Below are 19,193 nucleotides of genomic sequence, written 5' to 3'. Positions count from 1 at the left end.
TAGCGTCAGCAAAAGAGGCAAATAAAGATAAATAAAATAGATAACGTTGTTGGATATAGGTAATAGGAGTAATATGTACATGTTTTTTGTTGCCTTAATTGGAATTCAAACAATTGACCAGTGTGATAAGATTTAAATCTATTGAAAATACAAACATTCAAATGCCACTATATTTATTATCTATAAGTACAAGTTGCAGTACTGGCTGTTATTGGGAAATAATAAAGAAATTGGGAATTTGTTTAAGCAGTTTATTATACATTATTAAATTAGGTTTTATTTTGAAAAAAATAATCTATCGCTGTTCCCGTTGAGTTCAAACAAATAAACACGGAGCCTTGACAAACATGATATTAAGATGTTTTCGAAAATATTGTTTTTTCGCGCACCGTACATAAAGGTCGGAACTAAAGTTAGCACGATTAAAGTTGTTGAAAGTGGAAAGTTGCGCGATTTTCACTTACGTTCAGGGGACTTCACTTTCAGTTTGTAATTGAAGTGCGAACTTTTTAGTATAGGTCATTTGACTTGTGGTCACATTGTTCTAGGACAATTTAGGTTCACGAATTTGTATTTAAGAATGTATGTTGTTTTTATACTGCAATCCAAAATTTGTCCAAAATTGTTCGACATTTGTAAACAAATAACCGGGCTTTATTATTATATCATTAACGTTATGATATTCATATACACACTATTTGTTTTTGAGACGGGATATTATATTTAATACAAATAAATATATGTGTAAATGACAGTAATATAGTGCCGCCTGATTGAACAATCTTACTTTATTTTGCATATTTTAAATGGAAATAGATGCGAATGCGACCAGAAGCCATTTTACCGTGTATATTTCAACGGCATTTGAGATTAAAATGATAAAATTAACAATAAAAATCATAAGATTTTAATGTATACTTTTTAAATTTAGTTTGAATTAATATAATAGTTTTTTTAATATACAAGCGAAATTATAACAAAGATAATACCGTTCTTGGCTACGAATAATTTTATTTTAACAAAATTGAAACGGGGCCGAGCGTACAAATTTTAATATCTCCGGGAGGTAGATAGCTATTTATATTTTTCCTCCACCCGCCATTTCTTTTGGTGATTATTATTCTGTATTCCGATGGGGAGGGGAGGGTGGACCGCCCCTTGGACTCTTTCCTTTTTGCTTCTTAAGTCCATCTTGAAACAGAACAGCGGTGAGAATGGAGACGCCACACGGCGAGTCTGTAAAAATTTATTTTTTTATTAATAATTTTATTTTAACTTAGTGATTAAAATATAAACTTGAGCCTGTGTGTATACAATATTTATCTATTAGCGCATATGGTAGCACGGTAAATAAACCCATCGTGAGGAAACCGATACACATGAAATGTTGTAGTGGCAATGGAGATATTAGGCCTGTTCATTTTTGCTCTAAAACTTCACACATGTTAAAATGAGGACAATCAGATACTTATGAAAATATGTTATTGAAAGGAAATGCATGAGTGTAAATGACACGAGAACTTAAGAAGACGCAGCGCTAACCAGATCCATGCAACTTCCTCACAATCGTGTAGCCTGCAATATTGCAGCTTACAACTCCCGGGGGGACTCTAATTGGTCCGTTGTGCGTTAAGTCCTGGCTAATTTAGCCAGCTTAGCTCCTTCCAGAAGCACAGAAGTCTCCTGGACACTTTACAGGCTTCACTGTTTCGAGGATTTTTGTACGTTGTTTAGCCACAGCCTCGCATTCTAGGACTATTATATACGTAGCTTACTCCTAATAAAATCCTCAGATATGGTTATAAAATAAATTAAATAAATCAGTGGCACTACAGCCTTTTTAGGTTTGGGCCTCAGATTTCTGTATCTGTTTCATGGTCATTTGTCAATAAGCTAGTAGGTGATCAGCCTCCTGTGCCTGTCACACGCCGTCGACTTTTTGGGTCTAAAGAATGCCGGTTTCCTTACGATGTTTTCCTTCACCGTTCACAAAGTGCACAGCCGGGGCTCGAACCTACGACCCCAGGAATGTGAGTCGCATGCTGAAGCCACTACGCCAACATGCAGATATGGTTATAAATAGAGGTTTAATCGTACGAACAATTATTTTACATAAATGGAATGTTTATTAAAAACCCTAATCTAAAAAAAAACCAACAAACATCGACTCAATAGCACTTCTATTCCCTGCTTCTGTCACTTACCCCTTTGCTGGAAAAACGTGGCACCTACCCGGAAGGGGCCGATATTTAAATATAAGAAGAACCCCCTTTTTTCAAGGGAGCAACCCCCTCGGATTTATGGATCTGGCCTCGACTGTGCGTAATTACTTATCTTAGAGAATACAAATCAATCGACTCTTTAATATCTTAAAGTGTATCAAGTGGTCGAATAATATTTGATGGGTTAATGTGTTTGATTATGCTTCGGGTATGTAGAGGCCTATATACTTATGTATATGAAAGCATTAAGAGTATAATATATTCTTATGCATTTATATTTAGTAGATTGGAAGATTGGATATCAGTAGCGAAGATAAAGGACAAAATAAATAATTTGGAGGAGTTCTTCACTCCGGACGTCGTGTATTATTATCATATTAAATATAATAACATAAACTTAATGTAATCCTTAAGTACTTGAATACAAGCTTTTTAATTATATTTTATTTTATAGTTGTATTAAGTATTATTGAACTACTAGTTTCGTAAAAATGTGTCATATTTAGCTTGTTAGACTAATTCAAGATTTAAACTGAAAGACATTTTATGTTGAAATCTTTTATTTGTACCATTTTGTCTATATTATAATTAAAAAAAACTGTAAATTTGTATGTATTTTATTTGTTTGTATTACCCCAAGTAATATTAAGGAGGCGTATGGGTTTGGACCATTTAAAACAATTTAAAAAACTAATAATATTACATGCATGATACATGACAATGTTAAAAAAAAACAACTTTTTTGTTAATAAAATTTTCGTTGTTAACGCTTTGAAGGAACTATATTTGTCTATATGATTTTAAAAGTTCAATACCGCCTACAGCACTACAGTAAGCAGTAACGATTGTCGTGTACTGGGTTACGTAATTAGAATTGGCAAAAAACTCTTAAATCTCTAAAATAAATTTAAACTTAAAGTAATTATGAACATTTCCGCATTTTTTGTTTACCGACGAATACAGAAATTGTTCTCCAAAGTCTACCATATAGACATTTCTGGATGTCATGTACATTACTAATAAGCTACAGTGGTGATATGATATATTATTAATTCAAAATTAAATTAATTACAATAAAAAAGCTTTTCAAAAACATTTGCGCAACATCAAAGCGAACGAAGGTATTTAGTACAAAAACATTGTTCTCATTAAACTTGAGTGATTTTACAAAAAACAATGCTGAGTGAAATAAAACGGCGCCTTATAAAACGATGGGGAGGGGGAAGGGGGGATTCTTTCTCTCGCCAAAGGCTTTCGCCGTGGAGTGTAATATGGATATGACTTGAAAAAAAAACCAAATATTTGTTTATTTTAAATACAGGAACATTTAACTGTACCTATTGAAGGTAAAAAACGCATAGAGTTTTATACAAACGGGAAGGAAGGTCATCTGTAGTTAAGGAAGACTGCGGCCCATGGACAGATAGATTCCAGCTCGCGAGTGTTGCCGGCCTTTTAAGAATTTGTACGTTTTTTTCTCGAAGGACCAATTCTACTGGTTCGGAACCGTGACGTTTAATTAATTTTGTTGTTAATTTCTTATCTGAAATCCTCAGGTGCTTTGAATACGCTAATTTGATTTTCTATGAATTCATGATTGTGTATATTATATGTAGCATTATATTTAAAAGCCACAATTTTGTATCCAGCGTTTGAAAGATTGACAGATATTACTTTTTTGACACAGAATAAACGTACTTATAGATAAATAAATTCCATCTTTTCTAATAATTTTTTAACGATTTAAAACAGGAATTTTAGAAAAAAACAGGCTTATTTGTCTTTAGCCATTTTATCGTTTACATTTAATTGCTAAAGCAAGACCAATCAATTGTTTTAAAATATTTTTATGTTAATTAATTTAAATTTTTATATTCCATGTCATGTCCACACAATTGATATCCGATAGAAGTCGGCGGTGTTTTTTCTCGTTTTATATTAAAATCGGGCAAGCGGAGGAAATTGTCAGTCGGATAGGAAATTGCGAACGCCTTTAATACAGTATGGACACCTTGCTTTTACATACATAACATGATATAGGTACATAATAATAATGTCTCTTAAAGAATACTAACAAGGAACAAGTTGATTTTTAATGTCGACAGTTATTTATATTACGTTGCAATTTAAATTTGGAAACCGCTACAAACTGTATTAAATGAAATCTGATATTTAGGGAAGGTTATCTATATACAGTAGAACCTCGTTAAGTCGAACCTCGATAAGTCAAAAACCTCCAAATCTCGAAAAAATGTTTTGTTCCCTTCCCTTAAAACACCAAAACCTCCATTACTTGAAATCTTGACCCTCTGTTAATCGAAATAATCACCGAGTCCCTCCAAGCCATTTTGGTACATATTTTCACTCTATAACTCGAAAAATTAAATTCGACCTCTGTATCTCGAACAACTTTAAGAACTTGCCGACAATGTGAGTACACTATTGTTTCTTAGAAAACATTTTAGGAGTATACAATAATAAATTTATGACTCATGGAAACACGTGTTTGATTGCTTTGTGTCAGGTGTTCAATTTATAAGAATAAACCTCAAACTCTTTATGTCGAATCAAAATCCGCCTAAGTCGAAATCCTCCATAAGTTGAAAACTCTATAACTCGAATTTTTTGGCGTCTCCCTTGATGTTCGACTTATAGAGGTTCTACGTGTATATAAAAATGAAACCCGTTTTCCGTTGTCACGACATCACATGAAAACGGCTCGACCGATTTGTCTGATTTTTTTTTGTTGTGTTTGTAATTGTCAGGAGAAGGTTCTTATAAAAGAAAAAAAGAAAAAAATTGCGCGGAAAATTAGAAAAGTCAAGAATACTTAACCACCATACAATTCGAACATTTTGGTGTAACCTTATGGCGTTTGACATAACACAACATTGACAGAATGCGTGTTGCAAATATCGTCAGAGGATGTAAGAAAAATGAATATTGTTCAAAATAAATGCTTCGATCGGAGTTATTATATTGATAATATAATAATATGCGAGCCAGAAAAACAAACAAAGAATGTTGTATAACATAAAGCATTAGCATAAAGCAACATAGCAAATAGCAATAACATAGCATTATAATAAACACTTTGTTTCTGAAATATTTTTTAATTCATTATACCAATTTGAAATCAATATTCATAGTTAAGACAGGACAACGTCTGTCGGGTCCGCTAGTATTAGATATATAAAGAGTCATATATGGTCATAATATGGAGGCAGCATTTGCAGCGCACCACATCTATGTGGAACCAGCTGCCCACTGAAGTATTTACAAACCAATTCGACTTAGGGACAAGGACAAGCAAGGAGCGTACCAATTCTTAAAAGGCCGGCAACGCACTTGCGAGCCTTCCGGCAATGTCAGTGTCCATGGGCGGCGGTATTAAATCAAAAAAATTACACAACTTTTATGTAGGTATATTTAAAAGGTATTTGCGGAACATCTCTCCAGGCCCGTGGAACTACATAACTGTGACGGATCTTGAATTATTTTGTTTACTTGGAGTAGAGAATCTTGGGCCGTGAGCTTCAAGTGCACAGGCGCTAATTAAAGATTTAAGTTGGCGCCTGGTAGTAACGGTGAGTCCAGAGCTGGCACTTCCATCGCTCAATGAATAGGTATTGTAATATAGCGAGGAAATACTGACAGCTTTAAAGGTACTGCCACAGGGACCAAACTTTATCCATTTTTAATTATTATTAGTATGTGATTAGCGAGTATATGATCAAAAATCAAAAGTTAACATTCCATGCCACTTTTTAATTCAATTCTAAAAACACACATTTGTTTACGAATGTATTTCATTAGACTAATCTCATGAAATATATTCGCTAATCATATAGTAATCACTAATGATTTGCTCATATCTTATATCAGGAAGGAATTGATATTGCGGGACAGAATCTTATTACTAACGTGAAATGAATTCAAATATAATCTCAAAGCGTCACGTCGCGACCGCGAGTCTCTTGTTTTCTGATTTATGATAGTTTTGACCACAAAAAACAGTGGCAGTGGTTTCGTGATTATAATTTCTTATAGGTAATATGATCGGGCTTCTGTGCTTGACACACGCCGTCGACTTTTGGAGTTAAGACCTTTTTCCTTCACCGTACGAGGGATGTTAAATGAGCACATAGACAGAACGTCCATTGGGGCATGAGGGTTCGAGCCTACGACCTCAGGGATGAAAGTCGCATGCTAAAACCACTGGGCCATCAATGCTTTTTGACCACACATGATTTAGACACCAAGAATGTCATCCCCACACATAAGACAACTTCTATTTTTATTATTTTTTTTTTTATTTTTTTTTATGGCTCTGTCGGCCATGTCGACGCTGGCCAATGCACGGTTTGTGCATTGGCCAGCGTCAAGTATAAGATTTTTATAATTCGTGCTTGTCTTTATAAATTCGACCATGTCCTCCATGCACGGTTTAGGCACTCGCCCGGTACCGCACAACCCTCCCAAAGGCCGAGAACAAATTTAAATTAAAGCTTGCCCTCGAACTGGGAATCGAACCCGGTACACATCACCTAGCTGCCACTTTTTATTCTTATTATGAATCATATTATACCTATTAGTTCTTAATACGTACATTTCAAGCATTTAGATGAAACAATGAAAAATAAAGCTATAAAACCTTAATGGTACTAAAAAAATATACCTTCGAGGGTAGATAGTAGATACAGCCTATATTTCTTAAAGATTCTTCTGTTCAAGACAGTTACAATTCGTCCAGTGTAGAGAGACCCGTGAATATTCTTTACAAATTACCGCGGTTTTCTTATTCTTCACTTGTAATAGGGGGTGGGGAGGTCCAGCTAAATTGGTCGAGTATTTATTTTATTTGGTGCGTCATTTTTGCCTCGTCTCTCCCCTTTCTTGGATCGTTTTTGTAGGGCGTCCAGTGAAGGCGCGATGTTGCTTTGTAGTTGCCTGGAAATTAACATTATTTATTTTAATAAAAGAGATAACAGCGAAACTTTCAACGATATTTATTACGTATTTCTATAGAATTTTCACAGATATAAAACCTTTTTTTTGACCTGATTCATACAAGCTTAATTTAAACAAATAATGTGGGTATTATAGTATACTTTTGTTTCTATTCTATTCGTAATATAGTAGGTACGTTTTATTTATTTTTAGAATTAGGTATTCTTAGTAATAGTTAGAGTATTTTCTAATTTTCATGAAGAAAACGGGCGACGCTCACAATATTTCGCTCAAGTCCAGCTCCTATCTTTTTGCGAGACTTTCTTCAAATAATTGTATAGATAACGCGGGACAAAGCAACCCCTCTCTCCCCTTTGGGAGTGGGTGGCTTTTTTGCGACTTTGATAGGTTGATGGGAATTTTTAAATTAAAAATAACTTTATTTGCGCTAAATTAATTTTGTACTACGATAATGCTGATACAAAAACGTTTTCAGTTTTCTCGACTATATCATTGCTTTTTAAACGTAACATACTAATCGGTGGGCTGAAAAATTCATAGGCTAATGTAGTAAAAATCTTTTTTTTATAGCATTTGCTTGATTATTCAATATAGAGCGATAGAACGATTATAGCGGTCATACAATTTTTCGATACCATTTTTATAGTTTTAATTGCCTTTAGTTTCAAAATAAGCTTCAGGTTCGGCGATAACCTCTTCATGTTATTGTCAGCTCCAAAATAAATTGTCTCGTTAACTAATGAATTCTTCTTCTTGATTCTAACTCATTTATTATCTATCTTTTTATTCTGTTTTGTTTCTCATATTAAAAAAATAAACCTTATCTGTAAAGCAATTTAAATACACTTCTATAATTATAACTTGTAATGTTTTTACATATAATGTAATGTATGTCATGTTTCCTTATTGATAAATAAATAATTAACGTTGTTAATTTACCAACAAATATTACGACTGCAATTATGAATGCGATATTCTTTTGTTAAGTACTAAAAAGATTATATCATCATACACCTTATGCATTTACCAAAACGTGTTCATGTATCCTACTTGAGGGTATATATAAGTCACGTCTCGCTAATCAAGTTTAGGTAATCTATATGAATAAAAATGAATCGCAAAATATGTTGCTAAGCGCAAAACTCGCAGACTTTGGCTGGATCAATTGATTGTACCTAATTTTTATTTATTCCATGACTTGATTTTCATGGAGATAATGTTATGTTTATGTTTTTATTGCGGAAAAGCAAACAGTCTCTATGGTGTAGCATAGCAAATTGTTTCATATGTTGGTATGTAGCTAATAAAAAGTTAGGCCAAGTAAAAATCATAAGACGAAACAAAGTTCGCAGGGGCAGTGTCTAAAAAAGTCAACTGTACGTACAATATAATTTGTGCACGAAACAGTAGCATATCAACAACGTGGAATATTTGTATGATTGAAAGTTTAAACCGCAAAACGTGGGCCCATTGAAGAATGTTTGACCGATGCGATCTCTAAGTTTAATATGCTATATTTATCGGCTGTTTATTAAAACATTAAAAAATAACCAGTTTAAAAGTTATTATAAAGTTAGGTTATTTTTAAACAAAAAAGCTTATATAAGTAAGGACTATTTATTCCTTGACCAGCGATATACATTTTTTATAGCAAAGGAACGCCCAAAATAGGCAGTTATCGCAGCGGATACCCATATTAGTGGGTGCGTTGCCGGCCTTTAAATATAATTATATGATGGCTTTCATCGTCTTAATTTTATGAAAGGTGTTTGTACGTTTAATAAACTCTTTACTACTAAAACATATTTCATATAGCAACATATTGCCTAGCCAATTGGATTATGATTGCCATGTAAAAAAAATTGCCGTTTGGAAGACGAGGTCTTGTGGGCAACATTATGAATTCGTATATATATTCTATAAACTCCCATTTCCACTTCAAATAACTCCCTAATAAAGAGAATAGAAATAGGACTTTTAACTGGTTGAAGCGAAACGGTAAACTTTTCCGCGAAAAATTAAGATTCAAATAGTAAGAAAATTAAAATGTACGGACGGTCAATTATCTCGCTCTAATGTAAGGATAATCCTATGTCTGTCTCTTTCGCTCCGGGGTGAAAAAATAGGGAGATCGAAGTAGGGTGGGTATCTTATTGGAATGGTAATGACGCTCTCTTGACGCGTCTCATTTTTAAAGTAATTTGTTTTTTTTTTAATTTGTAAGTGTTTTGTTTTTTATTATGTAGAATAAAATTGTATACTGTTAATCCAAGATATACAAATACTTTACTTAATTGCCTTTTCTGTAGTTACTGTAAATAGATAGACACAAAATCTATGAAAAGCAATGAACTTTGAAAAACCAAATCAGGATTTAGAGCAATTTACTTAAAACAAATGCAGTCTTTTGATTCTACATTTAAAACTGCAGTCTGCACTTACGTAATAAAACCTTGAGGTCTCGCTAAAATTGTAGTTTAAATTTCGAACGTAATACTAGGAAAAATATTATTTCATTTTTTTGTGGCAACAGCAAAACGTTTTTATTGACATACATAAACAAAGACTTTATAAATGTAAAAATAATCTATGGCTCAACAGACTATAGGCTATATCCAAAGGCGGGAGTTGGAAATTGTCTTAATTTTTCATCTCGGCCGGCCGTCGCCGCTCGTCCCTCATAATTGTTTTTAATTTAAGGACGGAATGAGAAATTTTGTAGTTTCGTCTGCTTTTGAAAAATGGTTATCTATTAATTATATTTTACATTGTTACACCGATTTTAATTAAAACATTTATAAAACCATTATTATTAAGCATTATTTAATATAAAGTATTTTTGTACATAGTAATATTTTGTCTCATAGTTATAAATCATTACTTAACTGGTATTACCCCGCTTTGGCTCATGAATCATAAAATTTACCTTGTTACAGCCTATTTTTGATAAATTTTTAAGATAAATTTGTTCATTATAAGTTTCATATTATCTGTAACCCCAATTAATAACCCAACCTGTTTTTTGAATAGATAAAGTAAAAAGGCTACCTTGGCTAGTTTCCAACACAGTGTGTCTGTCTGTCTCCATCCGTTTCCTTTTAACCCCCGAAAATATGTTATTTCGCCATTTAATGTTTTCTTTGCACCGCTCTACAGACTACTATTTATTCTTTCAAGGGACCAATTAATTTTTAGACTACACGAAACCTAGTTTGTTCTAAGTACAGTATTTACGACTTCATTGTTGTTTGATTTTATATAGTACTGAATTTATTTATTAAAATTAGATATTGGCCGACCACTTTACAGTAAGATGCTTCGATACTTCATTATTTACATGTACTTTGCACACCTGAACTTATTTAACAGCGATAAACTCAGAGAAATATTTTAAAAATCAATCTTCATCTATATCTGACAATGTACTCGAAGTCGTCTGTAAATTCTGTAATAGACTAAATTATTATAGATACATTATAAACCTCCAGAACGTTGAATATCAGCTACAATAATTGCCCGATTATACTAGCTAGTCAGGTCACTACCTTGTCTTAGGTATTAAATTTGTGTAGACTCTTTGGTAAATAAAATTATTACAAATATTACAAGCGACACAACCCGCCATTTTACCTTCGAATGCTTCAATTATTTAACGACTTGAGTCCACTCTTAAGTATCTTATACAGTTTAGAATTATTTAAATATTTACTAACTAAATAAAGTAACCATAAATATACGCCTAACTATTTTTATAAATCTTATTAATTATTAAATGTGTAAAAATATAAAGGTTTTAAACATTTTTGATTTATTCAGAACGATGTCGCAGTTAAAAAACATTACATAATATTGTAAAAACAGATGCAATACCTAAGGGTGATTGCGAAGTTAAAAATGAGGTGAAGTTTTTACTGAGGGTGATGTAGCCCCATTTTATTTTTAATCGTTGGACAAATTTGGTATAGCAGTACGAAAGTTTTGGATGAAGTTTGTTATTTTGTATATATGTATAGATATTATTATAGAACATTATATAACACTAAGACTGTTAATGCTTTAGTTTAAACTGTTCACTAGCATATGCTATATTGTAATTCATGTAAAGTCGCACTCTCTTTGAACTTGTGAACTTTATTGTAGGAAAAAAATACCTATACTATATATTATATACCTACATATTTAAAAAAAAGGTTTTTACTGTAAACTTTTAACGAAGAATTTTCATATTAAATTTTTCATATCGTTGTTGCCTCGAATACTCCACCGCAATTGCAATGATTTATTTAGGTTGTTTAGGACGGTATTAAGGATGACGTTGCGTCATCTTTATTCTTTCTTTTCTGCGATGAAAAATGGTTACTTGGGGTTGGTTTTCAGAGCACGCTGCTCACCCACTCGTATTAAGATGATTTAGAAAAGAGAAAAGAGATTGAGAAAAGACGAAGGAGACAAAAATATATCTAAAAGACTTCTATAATTTAAACTTATAAGTAGTACATAATTAATAATCTTATAAGAATAAAACAAACAACAATTAAACTATTGATAACAAGAATTATATTTAAGATTTCGCGCGGCCATACTGAAAACCTCCCTTAAAGGTGGCAAGAAACTTTCTCGAGGGAGAAAAATAAATCTAAATTGGCCCAATCCTTTAAAATCCCCTACTTTTTTGGCGCCATTTTCAAGAATAATTGCTACAGACTTAAGAAGTTTTATAAACTATATTCTATTCTAATTTGGTCTTTATTTTAGTACCATTAAAGTTTAATTTTTAATGTATTTTTATAAATCGGAAAGGAAATCTTTGGGTGGTTAAATTTATTAAAATTTATTTTTAGTATTAGGTATGTTTCTACAATTTTTCATATAATATATTTTGATTGCATTTAGAAAATTCTTTTATCCACTCGGGATTAGTAGGTTTAGTCGATAATAGATAACACAACAAAAAAAAACAAACATTAAAACATATTCATGTATTAATTAATATTAATTAAATGTTTTTATTAATTATGTTTTTAAACCCGAGTTTAAAATATACATAAACGTAGTATAATTAAAACTTCAAAGTTTGAATACAATGTATAATTAATACCAAAAATGCTTATCAGAATTTAAAAATGTATTTCATTCAAAATAATTTATTCCAATTCTACTCATAACATACTTTCAAGGAACGTCCATTTAAAAATGCTATTCAGAAGTTCACTTGGCAGGATGTGATGTAATAGCCGTGTTCCGGTTAGACAGGAAGTTATTCACCGGATGTCGTAGTTTTCCGTGAAGCCTTAATTCTATTAGTAATTTTATTGCCTTGAGTGTAGGTTAAAAATAATCCAGCGACATATACCGTTTACATAAAAGCATACTTTAAATAAATCATATGGCAATATATAATGTCGAATATTTTTACTGTTAATGAGATGGATTAATAATTTTTATATAGGTGTTCAGTTTTTATTAGTGGTTTCGAGGAATGATTGGTGTCGCATTAGTAGAAATGAATATATGGGTCAACATACCGCTACCCTTAAAAAAGGTATGTGATGTATTGAATACAATGTACATTGAGACTATTCAATGACAAATACGAACGAACTATACACAGAAGAATAGACAACTCACAGATAAAACCAAAGCCAGCCTTGCATCTTATACCAAAATCCAAAAGTAAATTGGACCAAACCTACACAAACTTATTTAATAACTTTAAAATCACTTAGATAGATTCACGCGAAAGTTTTAAGTTATTCCAGCTAAATTAATGAGGAAATTTAAAAACACTACATTAAACTATTTAACTAAAAACTTCACGAAAAATATCCACTTTGAGCGTGGCCTGCAAATTAAAAAGTTCGCACTGTTTCCCGCTACGAACTGACAACTATGCGCCGCCATTTTGGTTTCACTGAGTATGGAAAGTTAAACTAATGACGCTAATTTTGTTGAAATATCGTAAAATATATTGGTATTTTAATTTATATATCTGATTGTATATTTATTAAAGTATATTTTAATTTATTTCTATAAGTATGCAAAAAGTCAAATAAATGTTATTGATGTTTTTTTAAATTACAGCTGAATTCGTTATATGTTTTTTGTTGATTTTTTATGAATCTGTGCAATGATGTATATGTGTCAAAACGATAATGTGCCTTTTGACAGCTCGGAAACCTTTTTTATCTGTATATTTTATTCACTACACACATGTAGGTATATTGGACACGCTTTCGGATTGCTTCTAAAGGTTTTCATACATTAAATTTTAGTTACCTTGACTATTTAATATGATTCTTTATTTTATACTTCTAATTACAAGTACTTTTTATAAGATTACAAAAAAAAGTAATGACAAAATGGACCCCTTCAGATAAGAAATAAGAAAACTTTGAACCCTTTCGCCTCCCGCCGTGAATGTATTTCGAATTACTTTTAACAAGATTTCCCGTAATCCACGGACAGATCCAACTAAATTTATATATAACAAAACGAACAATGAAAAGTTTTGTATTCTAAACTCGTTGAAGATTTAAGGAATAAACGTCGTAGGATAATTTTGTTTTATTCTAATACCGATTCATAGCTGTGGTTGAAAACACAATACGTAAAGTAACCATATCAACGTAGTCTGAATATTTTACCGGCGAAACTATCCCGTTTACGACATTCTATTTTTAAACTTTTGTGTTGCCAATCGTCGGTTTTAAAGATTAATGAATAAACTACTATCTATGGGTAAATAAATGTACTTAGTCTATGCCGACGTAGTGTCTATAACGTAAAACGTTGTAACTATAAAAGTTTTGTCCTAAAATTAAGAGGAATCGCACGGAGCTTCACCCGCTGACTATAATGAATTATTATTATTGAATATTTCTGCCGTATAGTTACTGTTAATAATTAAACTAATTTGTGGTTGCATATAGGAATGTCAATACAAAAAATCTGGGTGATATGAGCGCTTTTTATTCAATTAATAATAATAGCATAGATGAACAATAATTATAATATCTACTAACTTACATACAACTTTAAACTACTAACAATAATACAATATTACTACTTAAAAAATAAAATAATCTTGCATTCATCTCTCAGTCTTCCAAAACCTGTCACAAATAGGTATAGCTAAATCATATTATGAGGAATTGTTACTATGTACTTTTGTATTAGAGGAATAAATGTAGCAATTTACATTTTTTTAATTGTAGCTTGAAATATACGTATCTATTTATTAAAGGATACCCATGTCAAAAACTCATTATAACTATCAAAATCTTGTTAACGTTAAAGATAATGAAACGCAATTTCAAAGAAACAAATCTTTCATTATTATTTCCAAAGATCTAAATCCAGTGTCGTTTCACTCATTACGGCAAGATAAAATTTAAATTGCAAAATTTCACCCTCCGAAAAAAGGGCTAGTGGGCGTCAAAAAAGTATGGAAGGGTCTTAGCCACCCCCGTCTCTTAGAATTTAATTTTTCCAAGGTGCCTATTGAGTTCCAATTTCAAATATTTTCTAAGTAGGTTTTAAGTCGTGTTTACAATCTGTGTGTTCTTAAGGATTCTAAACTTGACTCTGCTATACTGTATTGATAGTCGAAAGTTTTTTAAAATCTGTATTAAAAATACTAAAAAACATATTTTTTCTAGTAGGTATGATAAACGGCTATAAGAGTCTTTCTTTCCAGAATTCTAGATTTGGTTTTGTTTTTGTTTAGGAGTACGGAGTTTTGGGCCGTCTTCAAGTGCACTGGCGCTAATTAAAGATTAAAGTGGGCGTCTGGTAGGTAGTACCAGTGACCTCAGAACTGGTCCTGTTCTCGCTTAACGAACAAGCGAGGAAATGATACCAGCATTAAAGGTACACTGCAACAAGGACCAATTTTTTTACATTTGTTTCAGTTTTTTTTCTGTTTATAATTATTATTACTATGTAGGTCAAGAATATTGTAAAATCTCTGTATTTGTTTGTTAAAGTAGCACATTTACTCTAGTTCAATAAATGCGTTTTTATCTTGTTTAGCTCATATTCATTTTATATGTTATTTTAAATATATATAGTGATGAACCTAAGTCGAGGGCATTAAGTTACTAGTTTAATATTCCAATCATTATTCCAAAAGTAAAAGTGAAATTTTTCACAGTGACACGTCGATCAAGCCCGGCCGAAGTTTCCCGAGCCAATTAACTGTTTAACAACGCTCATTTATTTAAAAACATCCGCCTAACTTCACTTTTACCAGTCATTCCGATGAACGCTCAAGTTTTCACAATTTTTCCTTAAGCTTATCTCATTTATTTTGAGGTAAGAATTCAGTTTAGTTCTATAAGAGATTTTTAATAAATAAATCAGTGGCGCTACAACCGCAGGTCTAGGCCTCGGATTTCTGTTACTGTTTCATGACCATTTGTCAATCTAATAGGCAAATAGGTGATCAGCCTCCAGTCTGATGTACCTGTAATTATATATATTTTACTAGCAGACCGGCCAAGCGTTGCTGTGGCTAAGCTTTTTGTTATATTACATAGTAGCAAACTATTCAAGGGAAACGGTAGGAGAACACCAGTCATGGGGACCACCATGCTTTTTTGGTGGTTTTGCCATTAAATTGTAGCTTATGTGAAACGTTGATACTTTCAACACAGCGCCATCTGTTAGAATTGTGACTATCAAATAATAAACAAACATTTTGCAATAAAACAATATTGCGGGTATAAATTGAGATGTAAGCTATCCTTTCTTTTAATTTGGATCACTACACACATTGATATCGGTTAAGTAGTTTAGGAGTCCATAGCGGACCAACAACGTGACACGTAATTTACCTATATATATTAACATAGCGAATATTAAATGCGCACATAGAAAGAAAGTCCATTAGTGCACAGCCGGGGATCAAACCTTCGATTTCTTGGATGAGAGTCGCACGCTGAAGCCACCAGGGAAAAACGGGAAGCCATAGAACAAAACGGCAACGGCATGTGTGACACGGAAGGCTACTTGCCTATTAGAAAAAACAAGTGATCGCGTAATAGATACAGAAATCTAAAGCCCAGACCAGAGATTGTAGCGCCACCCGTTTTTTAAAATAAATTTTCCCATATAACTTTGAAAGACAAGTAAGATTGTATCTCTTCATATGGCATCACAGCCTCACTACCTACTTGGATCTTTATCCGTTAGACGATTGAAATTTCGCTATAAACAAAAATCTCGATACCGCGGCAATGGTAACATTTTCATATTTTCACCTACTTAAGTTTTAAATCTCTGTCTGGATCGACTCTCAGTAAGGTTCCTTTACAACTTTAGTCTACTTTTTACCCTTTAGGATATTGTTTGTGATATAAATAAAGTGTTGATTAATATAACTACTAGTGTTTAACGTTAGTGCTGGTCTTAAAATGTAATGTAGCGTCTTTAATTAAAAAATCGTGTCGACTGGCAAATAAAATCAATTTCCTCCACCCACCTTTCACCCCCGGAGCTTAGTTTTTCTTAAGACCCTTCATCTAAGAATTTATCCGTAATTATATTTGTGTAATGATTGCGAACTTTTGACGGCCGAAGGGCGATCTTAACGAACGTGATAGAATCTTCAGAGTTTAAATATATATTATTTTTATTGACTTAACACTATATGTAACATTTAGTATATTTTTAGACGAGTTATAAAAAATCTGGCATATTATTTAAAATAAAGTGAAATATTAAGTTAATTATTATTCCATTCAATATTAGAACATATTATGGTTTTTTTTATTTGTTTTTTGTGTATTTGTTGTAAACGTTAGTTATTTTACGGATTGAAATGGTTTTTTAATAAAACTACATATTTGAAAATAATAAATGTTTAAACTTTAAAACTTGGTAAATGAACGAATTCTTACAAAAATCTGTTATCATAATTATTTGATACTATTGATAATAAAGAAACTCAAAGTCAAACGACGTCTCAGAAAAATAGGGGACAAAGAAACGCCATATTGCCTCACCCCATCCACCCACAGCCGCCCACTTAGAAAAACCTTTAGAAATTGGGAACAAAAATATCCGCCCGCCAATAGCGGGGTTAAAAATCTGATCGATAGACGCGGTGGGAGTTGTTAAGCTGTCATTCATAAAAATCTGTCAGATTTGAATTAATATTTTTTTTCTAAACAATATAAAAATGTTATATAGGAACGCGAGCGTGGAAAAAATAATTAATTAAATTTTAGTTTTGTAGATTGTTATTAATTATTAAATATACAATTATTAATGTTATGTTATTCAAAAATTATCAGAAAGTATAGAACAACGGAAATTAGGTTATAAACAGTAAAAACTTACCCCAGAGATTATGAAAACTTTTTAAACGAAAACATTTTTTTCACGAAATTACTACATTTTAATTTTTATAATTGAATATGTTTAAAGACCATATCGTGTATATGGTCAGATCACAACTGAATTAACCCTTGCGATGCCGTGGTGGGTCAAAGTTGTCTTACCGGTTATCTTACGAGGGGTCGTCACAAAAGGTGTAAAGGGTGCAAACTGGACATAATGGCTTTGCAATGCTAATAATAACAAATTCCATTATAATATTTGGACCTATTTAAGTATCCAATGGGCCCTTTATGATTTGCAGAACTGACCTGACCGGTTTTGGACGGGTTTTTAGTGATGGGTGAATTATGTCGATAGAAAGCTTTACGGTAGCTAAATATTAAACTATAGATATTTATAACTAGAAATTAATTAGTATTTATAACGAGATATAAATGAATTAGTAGGTATAGCAAAGTCAATATTTTTAGGTAACTGAGTCAAACGTGGCGGAGTTTCATGGGTTGCTGTCAAACAGGTCAGGTCAGATTTAACAGAAATACTTGAATTAATAAGAAACCTTAAAAACATTAAACAATATAAATCTTAACTATTACACACACTACAACACTTTACGTTACACTACAAGTAACAAAAACCAAGTCATCGATAAAAGTATCGATATTATAATACACTACTTGAAACATCGACAAGATCCAGGTCATCAGTAGTAAAAAAAACAACAATTAAAAAAGGAATTGTCCAAGTCCACAATACGTCATTTGCATAACCGGTTCTCACGCACAGCGGAAGGGTTGCAGCCGGCTGATGGACATTTGTCTTTCTAGAAGGGCCGAAAGACCGTTAACATTTCTATTTCGGCCGCCGGCGAGGATAGTGTTAACTAGCTGTTAATTCGACTGCATATGTTCCGATAATTTGTAATTTGGTGACAGTACGCGAAGATTAAAAGGGCCTTTGACCAATGTTGCCGCTCCTACATTTTTATTTCACATTTTATGCAAAATCTATAATGTTACGTTTAATGGCGCGGAACGCTTGTTGGCCTTTTCTATGCCATAAATACTTATTTACCGATTGCAGCATTGACCTAGAAAGAAAGAATCGCATTCAGTCGCTTTATTTCTAGGTCAACGTGGGTTCGAGCCTCGGGTTTACAGCAATTATTTTTTATATGTGTGCCATTAATAATTCTAAGAATCTTAGACCTAAGCATGGACTTTTTCTACTAACTAATAAAACAATGATCAATCAATAATAATATCAATTAATTATGATGACAATATGCGATGTTATATGTATTTTTTTTATTCCTACTTACTTCTACGACATAATATATTGATTTCAACTGTAAGGACAGGACAAACAATGTATAAAATTTTTACTAGTTTTTTTATATTGTGTACCTACTTTGCTTTACTTACTAGTGAAGTATTTAATTTATTTTGAGTATTTTATGTATAAAAACCTTAAAACTAGATCATACAAATTTTGTAACTTAAAATATTGCATATTTCACATATATAAGCTTTATATAAATTTGTGCTGGTGTTCACACTAGTATAGTCCTTTCAGTATTGTAAGTGTAACCCCAGCTATGGACCAACGACTTTTCTTCTATGAACGCAATATGCGTAATAATGAAAAATATTGTGAATA

At 32.1% G+C, this 19,193-nt stretch overlaps 1 long non-coding RNA gene across 1 annotated transcript; it reads right to left on the bottom strand.

The window, feature by feature from the left end:
* Positions 1–306: 306 nt before the first annotated feature.
* Positions 307–17,662, bottom strand: LOC125057347. The gene is made up of 3 exons (XR_007118194.1): positions 17,535–17,662; positions 6,901–7,172; positions 307–1,236 (listed from the first exon to the last, which is right to left on the bottom strand). It is a non-coding gene; the product is annotated as an uncharacterized LOC125057347 (long non-coding RNA).
* Positions 17,663–19,193: the final 1,531 nt, after the last annotated feature.

Source organism: Pieris napi, chromosome 16, assembly GCF_905475465.1.
Source record: "Pieris napi chromosome 16, ilPieNapi1.2, whole genome shotgun sequence".
Lineage (NCBI taxonomy): Eukaryota > Metazoa > Arthropoda > Insecta > Lepidoptera > Pieridae > Pieris > Pieris napi.
The sequence above is the reverse complement of the archived record's forward strand: the minus strand, read 5'-3'. Positions and strand labels throughout refer to the sequence as shown.